The sequence below is a fragment of the Chamaea fasciata genome, unplaced genomic scaffold (assembly GCF_029207755.1).
Source record: "Chamaea fasciata isolate MVZ Bird 193981 ecotype frontalis unplaced genomic scaffold, bChaFas1.0.hap1 SCAF_6, whole genome shotgun sequence".
Classification (NCBI taxonomy): Eukaryota; Metazoa; Chordata; class Aves; order Passeriformes; family Sylviidae; genus Chamaea; species Chamaea fasciata.
In genome coordinates this window covers 72,133,870-72,156,701 of record NW_027094091.1, presented here as the reverse complement: position 1 = coordinate 72,156,701, position 22,832 = coordinate 72,133,870, and the positions used below count along the sequence as shown (strand labels likewise).

At 38.8% G+C, this 22,832-nt stretch overlaps 1 long non-coding RNA gene across 3 annotated transcripts in view; it reads right to left on the bottom strand.

Moving 5' to 3' along the window:
* The window catches only part of LOC136290764 (uncharacterized), a 118,224-nt gene that overhangs the window by 38,905 nt on the left and 56,487 nt on the right, over positions 1-22,832 (bottom strand). For 2 of the 3 annotated variants that reach the window (XR_010721375.1, XR_010721374.1), the window contains exon 2: positions 377-433. The exons of the other annotated variant lie outside the window; for it this stretch is intronic. This is a non-coding gene — a long non-coding RNA (uncharacterized lncRNA). The remainder of the gene's footprint in view (positions 1-376; positions 434-22,832) is intronic. 3 annotated transcript variants of the gene reach the window in all.

Sequence of the window (22,832 nt, the reverse complement as noted above, 5' to 3'; positions counted from 1 at the left end):
GGGAGGACGTGAGTCTGAAAACTCATAGATAGATGAAGATAAAGAATTTAGTGTTCTATATGCAGTAATAGCAAAAATAAGAAAAGGAACATAGAGTGTCACATCAAAGAAAAATATTTTGACAGACTATGGAGAAATTTTCCAGGGAGATTTCCAATTGAAATGTCACTGCTTTTAAAGTGAATGTAGGAAAGCATTAGGAGACAGTCTGGGGAAGTAAAAAGTCTGACTTCATGAGAAGTGCCAACCACTCCCAACTTCCTCACCTGAAGGTGAAGCACACACACCCGAACAAACCCACAAAGGCACCTCTGCATCCTCCTAAGCCTTCCTCGTGCCTGCAGCAGAGGAAAGGCAAACTGGCACTCTCACATACCTGCAAACAGCTCCTTGACTGCTTGCTTAACATACTCCAACGCCTCATTGTCAATTCCTGTAAGGACAGAAAACGGATGTAACAGCACACAGGCCACAAATACCAAAACCTGACCATCTTTCGTTTGACATTCTAACAGAAATGCTCCCTTGTATAAGCACAATGCACTCCCGAGACTCTTATTCCCATTAGTTATTTTATTCTACAGAAGATAAGTATCAAATTGTATCAAGATATTAAATTCCTTCCAGGTAAAACTTTCACCGGTAGCATTATCTCAGGATATTTCTGAGCAGTTTTGCTGACCTGAACTTAAGGAAGGACCCTCTTTGCTTAGCAGAAGTCCATAATAATCACTTGAAATAATACTTGCTCTTCTTCCCTAACTATTACTTTCTTCAATTTCAATTTAGAGTGCAGTACCTTGTCATGGTAGCTACAAATAGAAATGAGCAATACAGGTAATTGTCAAATTTTTGCTGTGCACTTTCACAAAGTAGGAATACATTTACAAAATTACATATAGAAATAAGAGAATACATGCAATCAGGTTTTGGTTTATATGAAACCATTACCATGTTTTCAAAGATAAATGACTCCCATAATTACATGGCCTACAATTTATATGGGACTATTTCCCATGAAGCTTTAAAGAGCACTGATGAATTGACACACAGGAAAGTTTGAGTGTTTACCATCATTTCATGTAATTACAGTCCACCATCCCAGTATTTTGATTCTCTACAAAACAAATAACTACAACAGAACAGAGTTTCAGGGAGACAAAGCTTCCCTGCTTGTCATTTGTGTGTCTGTGTTGCACAGCCTTGAGAAATAAGGACATCTGGTGAGCCACTGGATGTCAACATCTGGGCTGCTGTCATCCCATCTATAGCTGGCTACATCTGGGCTACCAGAAACATCCCTGAGATTTTCTCTCCAGGATTTCCCAGAAGCATCACATCTGTCACACAGCATTCCCCTGCCTTAGGTCCACTCTGTACAGAGCACAATTAAGACACAGAGAACAGACAGAGGATGAAAGCTTTTCATAGATTTCTAGCTATACCCAAGTCTGTCCCTACCCTTGAGCACAAGGGTGACTCCAGGAGAAAGAAGAATAACAGAAGTAACAGAAGAGTTGGCTTCAAAATGTGGGTAGAACAGTTTTATGGAGAACATGAATATCCACAAATCTGTGTTCAAGCCTGTGACAAGGATGAGTCCCCCCTGTTGATCCGTATCAAGAGATTAAGATATGTTTTAACGGCTTGTAAGTAACTTCATTAATAAATCTCCTCAATCCAGTACATTTATTCTTCCAGGATTATACTAGAACAAACATCCATAAACACTTCAGGCTGGAGTTTTCCATCTCCACATGCCATGTGGATGCACATTTCCTCTTTAAAAGATCTAACGTATTGCCTTTCATTATCTCATCCACAGTAACAAAATTTGTGTAAAACCAGAGCAACTCTGTGGTCAAAGGTTCAGACTTTTCTTCCAGATACTGTGAAAAAGTTGCTTTAAAATTCCAAGTATTCACACAGATATGTTGGGAAAGCCTGCCTATTCTTCTGGGTTTGGTTTGGGTTTATTATTTTATTTTTTTTTTTCCACATCAAGCAATGTGGTTGCCATCATTGTAAAAATTTGGAATTATGGAACATATAAGGAGGTTTTTCCAAAGCAGCTAGAAGAGTAAGTCAAAATCCACTAATGTCAAAAGGAGTGAGACATACAAGAGTGTCATGAAAATACCTGAAATAAAATAATAAAAGGAAACACATGCTACTTTAGGAAGAAAAAAATCCCACTCAGATTTTTAAATATACTGCTGTCTTCAGCCAAGTTTTACAGTTAAAACAATACATCAAGAGTTATAAAATACACCCCCAAATATAATGTACCCAATGTACAGCTGATCTGAGTAAATCCCATAAAAAAATAGAAGCATTAGTCTTGAAAATTTGTTGTTCCTTCCCTGCTGTAACTTCTGCAAGTTTCAGGCCACACATATAATACATCTGTAAACTGTAAATTCAAACACACAAGTAAAACTTAAAATCTTGCTTTAATCTCTTATTTTAAAAGATTAATGAGTCTAAAAAAGCTTATAAGAATAGAAAAACGCAAATCCTCCATTACAATAGAAGCAAAATCCAGGCCTGAAAATTTTGTTGGCCGTGGGTGATTTACTCTGGGTAAGCCAGAGGAGTCTTTCCAATGTATCCCTTGATACAGCTAAATATTATTGCACAAGCTACAATAATATATGCATTACCGTCCCCTCACTTGGCTCCCAAGGCTCATATTGCTATTCAACTCGGCCACTTGGCATGCTAATAAGAGTCCAGAAAATGGTAATTACCCTTAGGGACTACATTCAAAAGCTGCCCTTTCCATTAAAGAGGCTCGCTCGTAGCCCAGGTTAGTTCACATTTGAAAGGAAAACCTTATGCCATTTGCCAGACTCCTGAGACTTCCAAAAGAGCATTATTTGATTAACAACCTTTACTTTTTATTGCTGTTGATTCTTGAACCCAGAATAAATAAAAGCACAAAACATCAACAGTGTAATTCTAAAAATAACGCAATTAAAGCAACAACTGCTATTTGTTCAGAGAAAGACTGGAATGCTAAATACACTTTAAATATTCAAACAAATATGAACAGTGAAAAACTGCCAACTTCGATTCCATAAATATTGCCCAGGTAAGGCCAACCTTTGATGCTGCTCTCTCTAAGATGGCCATATCCCCACCAAAACCAGCAACAACAGCAAAAACATTTATTTGTAACATAGCAACCCTGGAGATGATTGCCAAAAGCACTCTCAAGTAGCAACGTGCTCAACCCCCATCTAGTTGTCAGCATCCATGGGACTTAAGAAGTCAGGTTATACAATCTCATGGCTATAAATCACTTGCATTTGTGAGACAAGGTCCACGTGGGGATTCTTTTCCAGGCCAAACATAACTCAGAAAAATTACAGTCATATTAAATTTATTCTTAATTATAAAATTACAGTTACTTCTCCAATGTAATTCTCAGCCATTTGATTATGACACCGGCAAGTTTCTAATTCTGCACAGTCAGTACAGAAATGGCCATATCACAAATAAATGCTCAAATTTTTTTGAAAAAATTAGTATTTGTGCTTAAACTTAAAAAGCTTTGGAGACTCACTAATTTTCCCCAAAATACCTTTTGTTATCAAAATAATCAAATTGAATGCAATTTTAAATCTAGGTAGACAGAAATCAGTGCTTTTATTTTAAAAAAAAACTATTATAAATCAGGTTTGCAATGCTCATCTGTAGATGATGAAGCACCATGAGCACCACACAGGTGACTAACAATTACTGAGCACATTAGCTCGGTCAAGTGGGTTATTCAGTTGTTGTCGTCTATCATCCTTTATCTCCCTCAAAATAGCATGACAATCTTTCATAGCCTCCCCTTAAGTTAATCAAATGCAATCAAAATGCAGACCATAAAATACAACAGACTAAAAATCAAATCAACACTAATATCTCTCTCCAAGTAAAAGACGTTGTTAAGAACACCTTGTTTCCTTCTAATCTGATTTTCTTCTGAAGCACAGGCAGAAATGTACCAAACGATAAATGTTTGAGAAATAGAGAGTAAAGGTGCTTTATGGGGAAGGCCTGTGATAGGTTGTCTCAGGCAAACAAGCTGCCATGAAAAGACAGTAAAATTTGTAAAATAATGTCCAGAAAGCAGAGTTTATTCACTTAGAGGCGAAGGAGAAAATCATTGCTATTGATAAGATCTGCTTATGCATCTAGAATATTTTGCTGTTTTCACGAAATCTACAGGTAAACAAACATATGCTACTGCAGATGGGCACGGGCCAATGACCTTTGTTACCAAACTCAGCAATGCAATGTCCAGCCTTCCACAGGATGGACCCTCGTCTTGTTCTCTAATCAATTCTCCCCTTGTTTGCAAATTCCTCCCTGTCCTCACTTCTGCCCTTTGGTTGCTTCACAAACTTTCTAGGCTTCTCTTTCTTAATACTTCTTTTCTCTTAAACCTTCGAAAACACACACAAGTGAAGAAAAATAACCCTCTCATTTACAACAGGGATATTTTTTTCTGCATTCTTATGCAATTCTTTCAAGAGGCCACATATGCTCTGAGGTATGAGACCAAGGTCAGCAGGAAGCCACACCAGAAAGCACAGCCTGCTCTTATCTAGGGCTGTACAAAATCCAAAGATTCATTTTTTATGATACTTGTATTGAATTAAACCCACAAGGCAGAGAGGCAGATGCAACCTCTAGGGGAATCACTTCCATCTAAATGACCATCCAAACTGCATCCTTACTGTAACACCTGCCCTAATAACTCCTTTCTGTTTCTGGTTTCTGTTCCATCTAAACAACCTCCTAGTCCCATAATGGGTTAGGAATTCTGCTGCTGTCCTTCATTGAACTACGCTGGTAAACCTCAGAAGCAGGATGCTAGGTTTGAATTCTATGCTAGTGTTTAACTAAAACTGTATTCCTTGGCTTTTGATAGCACTTAGCTGTAATGCTCCTAATGAGCTCTGTCATTACTGGGTTCATTACCTCCTCAACTGCTGAAGTTTCAAAGTCAAGTCTGCAGGAGAAGAGCCTTGCCAACCACTGCAGCTTGTGTCACAAGTAAAACCAGAACTACTTATGGAACATGAGCTGAACTTCGGAGCAGGGGAACTGAGAGCCAGAGGACCTGAGACACAGAAAGCACCACTGAGGCAGAGTTTTAATGACAAAGGTTAAAAAGCCTCATAAGGCTCTAACATTGCCAAATGCATTCAGCAAGTGAGGGACGAGTTTCCCCCGAGGGACTTCAGGGTAACTGAGCTGGAAACATCTAAATGACCTGATGCTGTGGTCATTGTGAGGAGTTTTTTTGATTCACTTGGAGGTCTGTGGACAAGTAAAGGACACACATAAGTCAAGAAAATGCAAAGCACTTTAGAAAGCACCTTAGTTTCAAAGAATAGAGGACTATTACCAAGCTGACGTTTTAAAGGTGTTCCCAGTACCTGCCAAAAGTTGAATGGATGGCCTGACCAAGTGATGAAATGTTAATGTGCACATCAAAGAATCAAAGATAAACATTACTAAGCTGGTTTTAGTTGGTTTATCTATTTGGACTTTTTGATGACACCGTTAATAAAACACTTAAAATTTTGGTAGAGACTTCCATACACCAAAAATATATATAACTGGATGTGTAAGTCCTATTTCACTGTAATTTCTCTTCTGCATAATTTTCTTATGAAGAAACTCAAATCACCATAATCATCTCAGCATGCACTTTACATTTATTTTAGCTTTGCATGTTTATCTCCATATAATTTTGCATGTGTCTGTAAAAAAAAAAATTACCATGACAATCTGGTTTTGAATCGGGAGCTGAATATAGATCATTGACTCAATTCTTCCACTTTAACTAATGCTTTATTTTGATTCAAAAATGTTAAGTTTCATTCTGTCGTGCATATGCTGTCAGCACAAGCTCTTGTACCAAGAAAACATCTGTCAGGACCATAGGGATTTTACTATTATCCACCACTTCCTTGTTAATGTATGGTCAATACTATGACAAGAAATCTCTCAATAAATATGCATTGGGGAGATAAATTGCCAGAAAGTTGGGACTACCAGCTGTCAATACAATTAGAGACAAAGGAGGACTGGAGCTGGTCTCGGAGGATTATACAGCCATTTGGGAATTGATTTCCTTGGGGGTTACTGTTCAGAGCTTTTTATCACAAAATCAGCCCATTTGTTGAGAAATACCATTTGTCAGCTCTTTTCTACATTTACATGCATTATTTCTGCCTCTCCCTGCCTAGGCTACTATTCTCTTTTGTAAGATTGTCTTTATAAAAATGTACTCAACTGTACCTTTTCTCTACAGACATACAGATTTTTATTTACCCAATTGTAATGGCCCCAAGTATAAGCTTTTAGATGTAAACTGAAAAAACAGGACAATATTCTTATGCAAGAAATCCCCCACTTGTCTGCTCTCATATTCAAGTCTTTGTAAAGGGAAAGAAGGCAGCAAAGAGAGCACAGAATAGAAATTTGTCTCTGGGAAATGATGGAGGTTACAGAAGATGCACAATGAGCAGCAGATAAAATGAGCACTTCCTCTGTCTCTCTCTCCTTGCTAATTATCAAGCAGGAATAATTCTGCTAGGCAAAACAGTACGGTTTCTCAAGCTTTCCCCACAGAAAATCACTGCATGCCTTCCTCTTTGCTGAAGTACCGAATTTTCAGTCTTCTCCAGAGCAGCTTGTTTTCAAGGCTTTCAGGCTGCACATGTAAGCAGAATAAATCCTCTTGCAGGAAAAGTTTGCTTTGTCCTGCAGATATCAGAGTTGGTCAAAACTCTCCTGACAGAACAGCTTTAGGGAAGCAAATGCCAATTTGAAAGAATCTTAGCACGCTGGAGAAACATTGATTGTGTCAAAATTCCAATGACATTTACTGGAACCCTGCCCAGTTTCATGTCTGCTCATCTTCCCACCTCCTCAGCCAATATTTCCAGGCTCATAATGAAAATAAAATGCAAAAACAAAGTTAAATTAGAGAAGGTTGAGGATCAAAATTAAGGAGTTGTTCAAAAGCCTATGCAAATGAATTATTTCAGTATCTTAAGAATGGCATCACTTCAGAAGCGATATAGCAGGGTAGTTTACTATTTTTTTTTACTGTCTCAGACCCTTCTTTTTCACATTTTGGAATTCTGACTACCAGGAAAATTCCCCATTCTGCCCAGCCACTGCTGTTCATAAACTCACACCAGCCCCCTCTGTCCTTGAGATTGTGTTCTCAGCTGCTCACAGTCAACAGAGGTGTCTGAGCAAAGCTTCCCATCACAACCTGCAGGGGCACTTGCTCCATGATTAGTCTTGAAAATTGCAGGAACACCATTCCAAAGCATATTCATCTTGGGACTGCTTCAAATGGCAGTAAACAATGGTCACAGGGGGTTAATACTGTTCTTGGTTGTGCTAAATGCCAAACTAACACTTAACTATGAAACACAAGAACACAACTGTACCAGATCACATCAGTGCTTGTGCTCTCACACAAAAGCTTGGAGGGTCCTGGATGGACTGAGCAGTTCTCACCCAACTGAGCTCTCAGCTCAGTCATACTTCACGTATTTATTTCTGCCATAAATTCATCCTTGTTGCTTTTTCCTGCTTTCATCTTTTTCTACATTTTTGTAGAACTACCATGCCTCAGCCTCACTTCTTGTTTAGTATAATTGCAACAACATTATTGCTATGTCACAAGCAAACTAAGGAAAATACAAATCCAAGTAGGATCTAAAGTAAAAGACTAAGGAAGCACTAATCCATGCTGGGCTAAATGCCACTGATATTAATTAAATTCTCTGTGTTTGAGCTACAATGCTCTGTGCTTGTTGGAATTGATCTTTTCCAGCCCATTTGTTGCTGACTGAACACACAGCATGTCAACCATCCCCCAGCTGCAGCACTGATCACCTTGTTATCAGCTGCCATTAAACAACTGGTATACAATGTATTGGGAATCTCTCAATATTTAATTTATTCAACTCTTCCACTTCTGTTTTAAACTATATCTTCTCCTAACGCACCATATACTTCCCTGTTTCACTGTGATTACCATTCAATAAAATACAGCACTTGGGTTTTGTTAACATGACAGCCTTGTGGTTCTACATCACTGTTGTGATCCATGACCTTACTGTTTAGTCCATAACCTCAAACTCAACTTTACCACAAGAAACAAGCAGCTTGAAATGTCAGTCATTTGTAAGGTGAACAAAGTATCAGATCCATCAAGTGCAACACGTGTAAAACAAACAGCGGTATTTAGGCATGAGAACTAAATGCCAGCAACCACAGAATACAAATGTAATTTCATAATCCATCTCAAAAGCAGCAGTCTAGAACATCATCCCAAAGCCCTCTCCCAACCACCCTCCATCATTTGTATGCTGTTATTCCCTCTTCCCTTTATCTGCCTCCATCTGTCCTTGTTTGCTTCCTTTCCTCAGTGTCTCAGCTGCAGAAAAAAGTTAGAGCACGCTAACCTAATCTGTCAGCTGATTGAACTCCTGCTGCCCATCTCAGAGGGTTGTGTCATACTTGAGCTGTATTCAACATGTTGAAAAGGAACACTGTAAACAACAGTACTACCTGCAGACAGAGCTGTCCAGGGGCTGGAAGAGAGCCTTGCAGTCTTTTCCTTACATGTTCCCCGCTCCCATCTCCCCATCTGCACTGTCTGCAGCTCATTCAGAGTAGGACTCTTCTCACTCAGGTGGAAATCTCAAGTATACAGATGTCCTTTAACATAAGGGAAAAGAACCACACATTCCTAAAACACTGGGGTTTTTTAAAGTGGAGAAAAACTGGATAAATTGTATCCAGAAGAATCTAGTCCTGCCTCCTGAATACAAAGCTCATAATTACCACCTTTTATGTAGGCAATTAAATGTTACTAGAGATGGGAAGATGAAACTGAATTCTATCCCTGGTTTCTCGAGGATAAAAAACTGGAAATCTTTGTGTGTTTTGGTAAAAGATTTTCTAGATTCTGTTTTGCATGGAACATGCCTAATAACAGCTGTTCAATTCCATATGTTTCAAGTAGTCTGTGACTGAACAGTTTTCTTAGAGATCAACATAAATTTTTTAAATTCTAATTAGATTAAATGAAAAATAAACCTTGACGTGTTTGAAAGCTTTCTTTTAATTGAATCGGGATAAAAACCAAGAAGAGAGAAGAAACTGAAGGGGGTAAAAAAAGTAATGAAAATCTGCACCACACAAGAATCCAGAAAACAACCACATCTACAATACACCAATCAATCAGGGACCACGTAAGAGATACAGAGGATTTATCCCAGAGTACCAACACAAACACATCATTTACCAATATATTCTTCCCCAATAGTAAGTTCTACATATGCTGTCCACAGCACATGTAGAAAGCTAAAACAGAAAGTTACAGTTAAAACAGTAACTTTTAACTCTTCCTCAGCTTTTCCAAAAAACACCACAATTGCCTGGCAATAGAATCAACAGTAACTACTCTTTTTTCAGGTTAAATGAATAAAAACCTCTAGAATTTTGTGCTTAAATAGCACAAAAAGGTTTACACATCACTTTTAACACCCGTCTCCAGGTCTTGCTCATATTTGGTACGCTTTACCCAATTAACTGCTATGGTGGACTGAATGTAAATTATGTTTCACTTGAACAGTTTTAGCACCGTTTATGACAAAAATGTATTTTTCCTAAAGTTAAATATATACTGAAAATAATGGGGTTTTTTCTAAAACTCTGAAGACACAGTAGCAATTTTATGACTCCAAAATGACCAGGTTTTTACCTATTTATAGCCTGGAAGACTAAGAATGCTTTTCAGGTATGTAAAGCAATTAACAGAGGTCTTGCTACTCTTTATTAGGTTATTAATGATTTTTGTGGTGGTTGATCTATTAATTGCCAAAAAAAAATAATGAGCAGCAACACAACTAACTAGACAACAATTTTACCATTATTTGCTTGGCTTATCCATAGTATTACATCCAAGTACTGCTATGGAGGTGAATGTTTTACACTCTATGAAGAACACCAATTTTAGTGCCATTGATGGAATAAAGCCAAGAATTAAGCCTACTGAAACAACAACAAAAAAGTACAGAAAGTACAAGAGTAACACCACACAGAACAGCCCAAAAGCCTCCCACGCAAACCCATGTCTTACTGTGGAAAGCCTCAAGACTTGATGAGCAGTCATACTGCGTTTTCTTGTGTACTGAGGTCTGCATGGATGACAGCTACTCTCAGAAAAGTATGGAGGAATTGCAGCAAATTACTGAAAGCGAGAGACAGCTGATCAAATTTGGGCAGTATGGAGACTAAGCTAGCTAGCTGCACATCAGGTAAATAAAAGAGAACATACCATAATGCTGAGAAGTCTGTGCAGTGAAAAAATCAGATCTCCGCTCAAACTTTTTGCAATCAATCTCAATCAGTTTAAATTACACTTGATATAATTCTTTTTTCCTAAAACTCTTGATATTAACTTCTGCATTCTACTAAATTACATACAGATACTATGCTCTGCATATAAATCACTTAATATGATAAGCTGTCTGCATTAATTTAAATTTTATTTAACCGGATTAATACTAATAGTCTGTTCTGACAATTAAAAAAGCTTTCTCAAAGACAGAAAATATGATACATTAAAACATGTTATCTTATCCTGGCATCTCCCAACTTCATAAAGATTATTGTTCATTTAAGGCATAGAAAAAGAATATTAAGAAATGTTTATCCTCAAGAGTATAAAACCACATTATAGCTCATAAGAACCAGTTTTGATTTGCACAAACTGTTGGTTGACTCTCAGACCAACAAGATACCATTGAAGTATTTTTCTGAGAATGCCTATATTTTTCCCCTAGCTGAGCAATTAACTGTATTTTAGAAAATATATTTTACCTTGAAATGTAAGGATTTAGTGGCTGCTAAGCAGAAAATGAATTATTTTGGGCTCTGCTTATGGATAATCAAGCATTGCAGGGTGTAACTCAAATCCAGTATTTATGCAGGTTTGAAATTGCACAAGCAGTTCACATCTTCACGCTCTCAAAGCCAAACTGGGCATTTGAAATATTTTGACAGAAATGATTTGAAATGTGCTTTCTTAGTGGCTAATCAATGAACTGAGTATCAGTTTTGGCAGTATTGTGACATAGGATATGGACCAGTGGTCTCCTCATCCAGGAGTTTCTCGAAAGATCTCACAGAACAAAGGCAGATTGGTGAAAAACAGTCATCTACATGCAGATATAACTCCAGTTAGCATCAGCTGCACTCCATTTATTATTAAAGGATTGTTATTCTGTACAGTCATTGTATTTATACAACCTTTAACTACACTTAGATTTTACAAAGGGCTCTTAATACCATACTAAAGGTATTTGCAATGGCAAATCAGGCTCAATGAACCTGAATTCCAGATTTTCAGAATGTGTATAAAAGAAGACAAAAAAAATATGATGTCTGGTAACATTTCATCTTCCCCTATTTAAGTAAGGCCTAATCTTTACAGAGAAGTCCCTGTGATCTCCTATTTAGCAAAAGGCCAAAGCTCACAAGATTATACTTCTCTAGTTCACTCAAGTACATGGAGAAATACAGATGGAAAAAAATCCCCAAAACTCAATGTTTATTTGATCTACTTGAGCAACACATTATGCAGGTTTACAATGGTAATAGTCTTGGACTTCAGTCAATTTATCTGTATTTCACAGATGGCTCCAGCTGACCATCTCCCTGCCAGTCATCTCCCAAAATCCTGCACTCCCAGCATCATGGCAGAAAACACCATTACTGATAACCACATCTCTCTACCAGACAGAACCAGAACTTACCTTGTTTCCCTCAGTCTGGCTGGGGGACAGTTTCTTCTTTTTTTTCTTTCCCCTCTGAACCAAAAGCAAGCATTACGAGTGGAGTAAGAAAGTGCAATTTTCCACCAGCCTCCAACCTTTTGAATCACGTTGGAAATGAAGTTTCAGGTGCTCACAGGGTTGTTAACATGTAAGAAACAAAAGGGCCTCTCTCCAATGATACTCCCTGGTTTAGCTTTTTTATGTTGTATGAAAGCACAGAAGGATTTTTCACATTGATGAACATTTATTAGCTATCACAGAAAAGCATTATAGCGCCATTACAAGAAGAGTGGCAACGAACTGCAAGATTTTTGGAAGAAAATGCTTTGTTTAAAAATAACATTCCTATCCTTGGTTGAACTGCATTTAAACTTACTGCAATGTTCTCCTAATCAAAAGCTATCAAGTTTCTAGAAAGGTGTTATGGAAAACGAATAAGTGTTGAATGCATATATTAGTTCATTATGTTTTAACCTCACAGCCAGTACCACAGTGAACGATATGAATCTATAATTGCTCAGCCCCTAATTATCACCAGTCAAATTAAGTTCAATACTGTTTTCTTGGTGCCGTGTCTGAATAAGTGTTCTTTCACCAACTTTGTTCTTATCTAAGTTTTTAGTCACTGCAGCAATGGACTTTGTCCAGATCAGACCATGGAGGCAGCCTAGGAGTCCCTACTTGTTGGTTCCCTGTGCTGCAGTTACACAACTGCAGATACACCTGATTCCTTCCTAGAAACAAAACAGCCTTGGAGAAAGTCGAAATGATTCTCCACCTAGCTTCTCTCATTAGCAGTTTTATGAACCCTGCGGTCTGCTGCTTAACTGGAGTAGCACAGGGTGTGACTCACACTCTCAGGTATTTCTCTCCTGATGAATCTCATGTGAAAGGAATTGTTGTGGATTAAACAGCACCGAATGAGAAGTCCCCATCTGTCTTCACAGCAGCTGACTTGACAATCAACCTTTCTGAAAAAGCTGTGAGAAGGCAAGAACCTAAGGAGTCTTTCTAGGAGACTTAGTCCAAACTTTTATCTTTGGTTCTGATACTTCGAGGCTGCTGGACATCTTAACAAAGCACAAAAGAAATGCAAATATCATAGTTTGTTTGCTCTAGTGGATAAATTGTGGGGTAATTTGGCTTGTTTTAATGAGAACATCCAAACTTTAGATAGATAAGGATAACAAATGCGAGAAAAGCATCAGTGAAGTTCTTAGAATGCTTGTATCTTAAATGTGTGACACTCAACAATAAATACAAACATGATGTGCAGGAGCTGAGCATCACACAATGTTGCACAAATTTGTAAAACAGCCCAGTTTCAAAAATACCTAGAGGAAAAATTTCATCATGGTAATGTTAAATATCAAAGAACACGACCCTGTATAAGCAGATACATGTAAAAAAAGAAGAAAAGATAGACAACAGAAAGCTTATTACTTTGAGGCTGAGGGAATTACTTCATCTGAAAGGAAAGAGCAAAATTTGCTAGCAGAGAATTTGGAGAGTGGGTCAGAACTGATGGAAAGTACAAAGATTTCAGAGGAAAGGAAATGTGAATCCCCCTGGAGAATGCAGAGGCACCTGTTGGTATTTAAGCAAGTAAACTGAACAGCTGGGAGTCATTCTTGTCTGATAAAATCTTACCACCTGTCTCCTCAAAATAGGGGCAAAAAAGGGACAAGGAAAAGCAGGCTGGTGATATGGAAACAAAGGGAAATTTGGGAAAAGTGTGAAACATGGTATGAAGGTACTAAATAGAATTGGAAGAAAAATTTCAAGTTGCAGACCAGCACTGACAAAATTCCACTAGGGTTTATATCCAAGATTGCATGAGGTGGAAATAGAAGAAAAGACTTTTCTATGCTTTCAAAAAACCCATCAGCTATTAAATAGTACGATTTTCTGCATTGACAGTAACTGTAGCAACTAGGAATAAATGTAGGAAAATCATCTGTACCCACAGCAGGAACAGAACATCTGTGCATCAAGTCTTCAAATTACCAAGTTGTCAGTTCTGAAGACGACTGGATCATTAAAAGACTTGTACTGGTATTTTTGTACTGCAAAGATATCACCAGAACCTGGAAGTTTTCAAATGGCACCTAAAATCCTGCAGGATGCTTTGAGAACTAACACCACTCTTCCTACGAGAAGGAACTATAATCTTGTGGCAACGTTTGCAAATGCACCTCAAAATATGTGATTCAGTAGTATTTCTTCTCCAACAACTGTTCCTAATGGCAAAATTACTGTGGTTGGGCTAAACAGTAAACACAGCAGAGGAAGGCTCTCAGCAAAGCTTTAAGGGAGACAGCCAGAACAGAAACACACCTTTTCTACACTGAGGTTCTCAGTACAGCATGGGAGTACAGCCCCATCACATCCTGAAAATCTAAGCGTATAGTATATTGCAAAATGGCCACCTGAGACGATTAACTGGAGACCCCCACAGAAATTAAGTATGCAAATGTTTACCATCCTTGTATCTCCAAGAAACAGCCCAACTTACTTGGCAGTTCATAGGAGAGACAATATTTGTTACTAGGTATCCCAGGTGCTCAGCAATTAGGTGGCAGCACTCTACTGCAGTTGCTTCCAGCAGATCTGTTCATTCTCTTAACTGCCACTTAAAGCCTAAATGATGTCACTCCCAAATGGAGGGACTGGTGCCAAAACCAGTTTTCCTAAAATCCCTTCAGAAATAGGTGCATCAGCTTCTTCTCATGAGGTAAAAGTTCTAAAAGTCAGAGGCATCACATCACCAAAATTCCTTTGTGCCTACACTAACATGATAGAGAGATTTGAAATTAGATACTAATCCCATTCCTGCTCTGCCATTACCTGATTGACTTGGGGCAAATGAAATGTTTCTGTCTCTGCCATCTGTTTCATTGACAGGTCAATCCCTGCACAGTACAGAGGAACGCTGGCTGATGTGGCCACAGTACTTGTAGAGCACACTGATCAATAAATCAACCTTCAGACTATTTCAGTAGAGAATATCTTTTCCTCTACAAGCCCTGTACTTAAAATTCTGAAAACACAGTGGTTCCTTTTCAAAGCATTGGGAATCACAAGCCATCCCTATTTCCACTTCGCTCTCCTTGCTTTATTTCTGGGATCAGTGCATTCCTCTATATGCACCACTCTTCAATACTGCTCCAAGTCTTCTGCAGCTGAGAGTCAATAACAAAGTGTTAGAGAAATCAAAGGTAGCTGTTATGTTCATAGGCTTTCAAAAATCAATAAGTAACTCATGTTTTTAAAAGCATTATTGATACAATTAGAATCTCTTCACAGAGATTCCGATGACAGGTTTTGTTTCATTTATTTTCTTATTGCCTGGCAACATGACCTGTATGTTTCCTAGGTGAGTGACACAAAAAACTGTTTTTCCTGTGAAATAAAGTATCTGATGTTGACTCTCCAGGATTCACATCGAGGATTGTCAAAACTTGTTCCAAACTGGTCTTTGCTTGTTAGTGAAATTGATACAGCACCATGCATTTTACTCTACAGACCACATTTAAAAGCTTGCACTGGCAGCATAGGGGGTTTCCAATATGCTAAGCACCACTTTTGCCACCTAAGTGACAGCTGATTTTGCCTAAAAAATGATCAGGGTTACACACAATGAAGGAACACCGGGAATTTTGAGTATGACCTTGCTGGTTTTTCCTTCTGATATTTTACAGTTACTAAAACAAAGGTCAGGCTGGAAATACATATTTATTTCTAAATGACTAAAACATTACTTCATTCTGCCAAGTAAAACTCATGGATAAAATACAAGCGCCTCCTTTAAACCAGTCATGTACCCTATGAGCTATTATTGAGGACTATTCTGTGCTCTGCTCTATTAAGGTTCTCTATCATGTCCCAATTTAAGGGCTTGAGCCTATGTAGAAAGGACATGTACCGTTACAACCCACATCAGTTGAACCCTGGTGCCACTGGAGACTGGATTTTGTTGTTCCTCGCCCTCAAATGATTTCAGAATCAGCAAGATTTTAGCATTTAAGAAGCAGTCAACTTTTTCTTAAACAAAGCTAACATACCAAGAAATAAAAGAGTGAGACAAAGATGAAACAGTGGGGTTTACTACAATGTCTGTTCACGTCTAAAGCTAGTAAAGGACAACGTGGCAGTTACAACCTATGCACAATCCCATCAAAGGATTTTCACGTCAAAAAATAGAAGAAATAAGGAGTTGGTAAGTTCTCAATTGAAAAACTATAATATGCATAGTAATTATACTCCATGATCTTGTTATAAGCAGAAATAATAAAGCCTTTTAGCTAATAGCTTCAATTCTTGGTTTGGTTACTGTTCAACCTCCTCAACTTTCTGAGCTTAAGTCATACACGATTAGACAAGAGGACAGGTACAGCTGGGACCTGCACGTGGAAGCCAAAATCAAGCCCTCATTCATTTTTAAAAGCACAAGCTATAACATGTGAAAAACATGTTCTTTCAGTATTCTGCTAGTAGATATCAATGTACCCTCAATGCAGAAGTTCACACTGAACTGGCTGTTCATGCCTTGTGTCAGCTTTTAACAACCCTGAACAGGAATCGGGACATACCATGCAGTCTTAAGGTGAAATATAAATACAAATTATTCCAAAAACTCCAGGCTGTAAGCTATTCTGAGATTCTCTAATTCCATCAATTAAACCAAAATACAGCAAAGAGCATGTTTCAAATGAATAAGAAATCAGCACAGAATGCTAGCACATGTCAGCACAGATGCACAAAAACCCCCCAAGCTTGTAAGTATATCCAGAAACTTAAGATCCTAAAAAGCAACATAAAAGAGAGTAGCAAGCAGATACCTTTGTCCACAATGAACTCTACAGACTTCTCTTGTTCAGGCAAGAACATTTCAAACCGTGCAGTCTAAAGCAGTGTCAGTCATGCATTCCACAATTGCATGGCACAGGTGGGCCTCTAATGCACACTCAGAGCTGTTCCATCAGGAGCAGGCACTGCAATGTGGCACTGGCAGCTTGTGTGAGAATTTCAGTCTCCTTGGTGCCAGATGCTTACTTAATGACTTACTGTAAGTTTCTTTCTTACAGGTGGGTAGGGAAGCTACATTTGTTAAGGTTATAATTCCAGAGTAACATGTGCCATAGGGACAAACTTCGTCAACAAATTTGCTCAAAAACCTTTTTTGCTGATGCTCACCTTGGATGTATGGACTGAACATTCTTGATTTAAAAAATTAGGAAAATAAGCAGCTTTGCTAGATCATTACTGCCCAGCTCTTCCTTTTTAATATACAATATGTAATATGTGTGTGTGTATACACAGTGCTAACAGCAGAGCAGTCACAGTTTGCATTCGTATATTACATTATATACACACTGTGCAGTACCTACATGTGAACAGCAATTCTTACAAGCATCATCTGTTTGCTTTTAAATGGGAGCTGCAAGCTGAAGCAGCTGGCTGCAAAAATGCCCTCTGCTGCTGGGATGATTCCCTTTGGGTCACCTCCCCACGTGCTTGTGGCACAGATGCATCACCGCCTGGTGCCTCCTGGACCAGGTGACCTTGCCTCGACGCTGTGATAGAATGGCAAGTGGCTACACGTGCTTTGCTTTTTGCCAACACTCAAGCAAGATTCACACCAGCATGAATAGGAGTTATTCTCTACAGCTTCCCCTGAACTCCTTTCATCGGCAGACTTTGATGTCATTCTTTTTAAAAATTAATGCGTTAGCGCTCTGAGCAAAAAGACCTTGTCAGGGAATAAAACTAGTTCCAAGGTTCTCTCGTGCTCATTAGCTTCTTTCTAAATATTTCCCATTATCTTGTGATTTTCTTAAGTACAAACCCTAACGCTGCATAGAATTACTTTATACCATCCCTCGCCTACTAATAGGATTATAATTATTATGAAGAACTAAACCATGGACTATCCAGTTTGACAATGAGCAAGAGAAACAAAAAAGACTGTTCTTTCTCATATACTTAAAAGGAGACAACCACCACGAACAATGAAAGCAACTAAAGGCTTTAAACATTTTCCATACACACATATATGAGGCCAGATACCCCACAAAAACCCCCAGTTGTTCCACAACACTGTTATACACACTATACAGTTTTTCTGGCCAAACAATCTCCATGTTTCCATTAATCAAACTACTCAAGCTCACACAAGCTTAACCATGAGGGTTTTCTGCCCTGAATTCAAAAGCAGCCAGTCAGCTCTGGTATTAATTACCCAATGACATAAGGTACCCAGTAAATAAGCCTGTGCTTAGGAGTATGTGACACCCAGAATTGATGTAATCTGACATGCTCCTAGCTGCCTATCAAATGCTGCTTTGATTTCACAAAGAACACCTGTCAATATTTCAATAGTTTGTCATTTAGACTATCTTTCAACAAAACCAGGAATTACAATTACTATGAGTTTTCCTGAAGAAACTGACAGTTTTAAAGCCTTGATACTACTGAAATTTAGAAAGCACTTCCTGTTTAGCCGTCCAAATGTGCTATCTCTATATGTTTAACTGCATTCTTTCAGAAACAACCTGTATTTCACAACAGTCCTACTGTCCCAAAATAACCTAATATAACACAGTATGGTTATTCAGAAGCACAAAGACAAAAACATAAAACCATTCACTGCTTCAGGGCAGTGATAGCAGTGCAGGGTTAAAACTCAGCAAAATAGTCCTCTCAGTCATCTCTGCCAAAACTAATTCTTCTGCTCAGCTGCCCACAGGACAAAAAAAATTCAGTAAACAAATTATCATAACAATGACAAGTGAATGACTTGCAGCGAATATTTTCTCTGCTGTTGTTACCTCTAGAATGTCTTAGAATGTGGTATTGCATGGCCCCAAAAATGCAACAAGTAAAGACACTTAGCAGCTTCGTGGTCAGGTCCACATTCTGCTGTTTTTCTGGTGAAGAATAGCCAAGGTGATGCAGGGAGCACTTCCCAGTCCTCCTGCCTTGCTACAGTGTACCAGCCCCTACTACAGCATCTGCACAGAGGAGTGCAACACAATACAAGAGTCCTTCTGGCTGAATTTATTTCTAATCCATATTAACCTCTGTACGAGATGATGCCTTGAAAAGGCTGACCTGGAACAGAGACTGGACAGAACTAGAGAATAAATTTATTAAAAGGCCTTAGAGGATACACCTTGGGCAGGACAAGAGCCTGGTCGGGGCCACACCCAAGATGGACCCAAAATGGACGCCTGGTCACAAGGTCACACTTTTATAAGTTTTGGTCCATTTGCATATTGGGGTTAATTGTACAGTTACAGCTTCAGGTTATGAAGTCCCATTCTTCTTGTTTCTCTCTTCAGCTCACTGTTGTCTATGCTTTTGGGCCTGAAGCTTGTGATGGATGTCCTTGGACTCAAGCTGGATAAGGATTTTTGTCTACCTGATCTGTGGAGAGCTGACTGACACTTAACACTGACACTCAGAGCTGCACCCCTAGGCAGCTGAAAAACATGAAAGGTAAGACTTAAGGACTCAGAGACAGTTCCAAAATCAGGACATTCTGGAATCAGAATGGTTACTTGTGAGGCACAAGGAACAGGGTATGAATTCTGGCTAGCCAGAGTAACCCAGCTAAGCTTGCTTTCCACCTGCAAGGCCTCCCTCCCTGCTTCCCACCTCCTCCAAAAAACAGGCCCGTAGAGACACTTCAAGTTAAGTTCAAAGCTTGCAGACAAAACTTTCTCTGGTTGTGAGGAACTCTGCATGCAGCATTCTCTGCTATCTCATCTGAAATGAGAGACTCGTTAAGGCACAGAAAACATTGAGATAAAGGCCCTGTTCCTAATGGCTGACAGCTCTATCAGATCTCTCAACCTCATGGTCATTAGCCCAGCGGATACTTGAGATTTTTAACACAGGTCCCTGCAGTTTTATTTTTGCTACGGCTTGAAGAAATTAATGTATACATGCCACTTGTCAAAAACTAACAGAAAAAAGCCAAGTTGGGTGAAACTGCATTTGCTGAGAATAAACTTATTGCTAACAGTAGTTGGATTTGGGTAAACAAACATTTCTCTTTTGTACAGAAAATCAACTGTCCACAGATATAGTAAAATGCAAAACTGATAAATACACTCCAAGCCAGCAACAGCTGATTATGGTGCATAAATATAAACAATGCACTAGGTGGCTTATAGCACATTACTTTGTGGCACCATCAGCTATCTAATACAATTCTCAGGTAATGGTCTCTGATAGCAATTGCAGGTGAGTGTTCCTATCACAGCTTGGCTTCTCCCTCTATGCAGAAAACGTGATTAAGGTGAACTTTATTTCTACATACATTACTTGACCCACCAAAGCACCAAGGATTTTCTTATAGTAGAGCATTCTCCAAGCCATCCAGATGAAGCCCTAGGGTAACACACAACTTGTATATTGAGATTCATTTTAAGATTAAGTTGTAAGCACATAAACATTCCAAATTCCATTGTTTTTATTTGCTGTTTTCTAATACTCCTTTTCCAGCCTCAATTGAATCACTAATTACTTCACGATTAAGTACTCTTAAAGGCTAAACTAATAAAAAGAAATTGATCACTGGGCAGATGCAAGAGCTAAGCCTCAGAGAAAGGGCAGAGAGGCAGTTTCACAGTAAGAGTTTAAACAGGGATGAGGAATAACCTAGAATGAGACTGTAAGGCCATACACCTGGAAATACATCACAAAGCATGAGCAATCTCATACCTGAAGGACCCACAGAATAAAGATGACAAAGCCTACTACACACACTCTAAGTGCCATCTGAGTAACCTGTACCAACTCAAAACCTACTGAAAAGTTCATTTGCTTTGTCTGTGTAGTTGACCAGCTGACCCACAGACAGCAATTACCCGCTTCTTGCATTACCTCACTGAACTACCAGCAGTTGGGAGAGCAGCTGCAGCTACACTGCACTCTGATACACAGACTTGACACCTTTGTGGTTGCCTGGTGACTTTTCAAGCAATGAAAACATGTCCTCACGTTTACCAGAGTCCAGAAGTGGATTGGCAAGTTTCCTAAAGGTGCAGATGCTTGAGCAAACAACTGTAAGACTTAAGGAATACCCCTATTTGACATACAGCAATGTATTTTTTGCTGGGATATACTTATCCTGATTAGTATTGTACCACACAACTAACCAGGGTATTAGAAACTACATTCTGCTGTTTAAGAGGTTGCTTTAATAAAACTAATTCCGCGCTTACATTCTCAATATGGCTGGACTGGAACAAGCAATATCTGCCTCTAGGACAGCATCCTGAAAGACAGGAGAGAACTTCTCTGGGTCTCTCAAGATTCATCTCAGATAGGAATAGGATATGCAAGTGTAAACTATCCTTAAACAAATGCCCATCCAATACTTATTGGGAAAGGACAGCTTTACCAATTAACAGAATCTAAATCCCATATTCAGAGCAGCAACTGTTTAAGACAAGACAACAGGGCCTTTCACCTGTATGCTGCCTCTGTATGGTCTGTGACAGAATGCCCACAGCTGTGAAGGATGCTGGCACAGACACTGCCTTCAGCACATCAGCAGAGATGGAATATAGACTGCGATACCTGATCCACTATCAACTCTTCTGCACAACTACCAGGCAACAAATTCTCTTGGTTGTATCAAGCATCACTGGGAACGAAGAGCAGTAAAAACTTGTTTATCTTTGCTTCACAGTCACAGACGAAGCTATTTACCACATTCGTGGAAAATAATGAGGTGCTCAGCTAGGAGCTTATCACTATGATGAGACCTCAGCAAAAAGTAAACTGACAAGTATTTGAGTAAAAGGACTGTGAAGGACAGGAAGGGAGCTGTGCTCATCTACATCCACTGCTCACACCAATCCTTACACAGTCTGCCTGTCATCAGCAATGTACTTCAAGCTTCCAAAGGGACACTTCCACTACAGAGGTACGGAACAGCTTGGGCAGACTTGGACAGTAAGAAAACACAGAACCAAACTTCAGAAGAAACATACTCCTGTCAAATACAGAAATGCATACACAATACATATTTAGTAGAACTGCTCTTCAAGCCAGAGTTTGTCCTCTGTTTAAAAGTTAGCCTCTGAGCTGTCCGATAACTCACATCACCTCAAACCCACTATTATTGTGGCTACAAAGAACGATTTTAAGAGAACAATAGAAAGTGATCTCATTCAGCAACATACTCACGAGCTGAAAAGAACTCTGAAGTCTTTTTACTGTAATAAGCAGAATATACTCTGCTACATTTGCTGGACTGCTCATTTTAGTCCCCTGGTGGCATTTACTGAAATGCCATCAATTCAAATTAGTTTTCACGAACTCTGCAGTCTGGGACATTGAAACAGCATCCTCTTCCTAGTATTCCTTTTCCAATAAATAGCAAATTAATTAACTAATATCTGAGAAAAATAAAAAGCAAAACATTCTATTCTATTTATATATCTTGTTTGCTCCAAGACAGTCAATACTGCTACAGAAACTGCACCTATTAAGGATTGCAAATACGCATGAATATGATACAAAGTTATGTATTTGCCATATAAACCAGTTCACAGAAGGTATCTATCAAATAACCCCACTCTGGCAAAAAAAGCCCCCTTTAAGTCTTTCTCTCTCAAAAAAAAAAAAAAAAAAACAACCCAAAAAAAACCCAAAAAAATCCAACACCAAACCCCAAACTAAAAAAACAACCTCCACAGAAAATCCCCCCCAGCTCCTCCCCACTTTTTAATTTGAGCAGCACAAACCAAAATCCACAGACACTCAATTTCATTTAGAAGCTCAACAGTAACTACTGTTAAAATTGTAGCCTGCTGAATTTGAGTTTCACAATCTAGCTTTGTTTTCTATTTGATTTCTCACATGTGTCATGTCACAAGGAATACCCTTTTAATGTGCCTATACCAGTGAAATGAAAGACAACTGGGTTGATTACAAGAA